This window comes from Lygodium microphyllum, unplaced genomic scaffold, assembly GCF_053477565.2.
Source record: "Lygodium microphyllum isolate KBCC unplaced genomic scaffold, Lygodium_microphyllum_v1.1.10 scaffold_269, whole genome shotgun sequence".
NCBI lineage: Eukaryota > Viridiplantae > Streptophyta > Polypodiopsida > Schizaeales > Lygodiaceae > Lygodium > Lygodium microphyllum.
The window spans coordinates 32,278-33,169 of NW_028229750.1; positions in this window are offsets into that span (position 1 = coordinate 32,278).

Genomic DNA, 892 nt, shown 5'->3' on the forward strand with positions numbered 1-892 from the left:
CCCACGACGCCCCCGCGCACCCCACCTCGAAAAACCCCGCTCCCTCCACAGCACCCCACCTCTCCTCCAAAAACCCCGCTCGACCACCCCCACGCCCACCCCGCGTCACCCCCCCACGACGCCCCCCCGCACCCCACCTCGAAAAACCCCGCTCCCTCCACAGCACCCCACCTCTCCTCGAAAAACCCCGCTTGACCACCCCAACCCCGCGTCACTCCCCCACGACACGGCGCACCCCCCCACCCCACCGCACCCCCCCACGACGCCCCCGCGCACCCCACCTCGAAAAACCGTGCTCCCTCCACAGCACCCCACCTCTCCTCCAAAAACCCCGCTCGACCACCCCCACCCCGCGTCACCCCCCCACGACGCCCCCGCGCACCCCACCTCGAAAAACCCCACTCTCTCCACAGCACCCCACCTCTCCTCCAAAAACCCCGCTTGACCACCCCAACCTCGCGTCACTCCCCCATGACACGGCGCACCCCCCCACCCCACCGCACCCCCCCACGACGCCCCCCCGCACCCCACCTTGAAAAACCGCGCTCCCTCCACACCACCCCGCCACGCCTCCAAAAAACCGCGCTCGACCCACCCCCACCCCACCGTACCCCCCCACGACGCCCCCCTCGCACCCCACCTCGAAAAACCCCGCTCCCTCCACGCCACACCACAAATGCCTCCGAAAACCCCGCTCCACCCACCCCACCCCGCGTCACCCCCCCACGACATGGCGCACCCCCCACCCCACCGCACCCCCCAACGACGCCGCCCCGCACCCCACCTCGAAAAACCCCGCTCCGTCCATACCACCCCACCACGCCTCCGAAAACCCCGCTCGACCCACCCCACCTCGCGTCAGCCCCCCACGACACGGCACACCCCCCACACC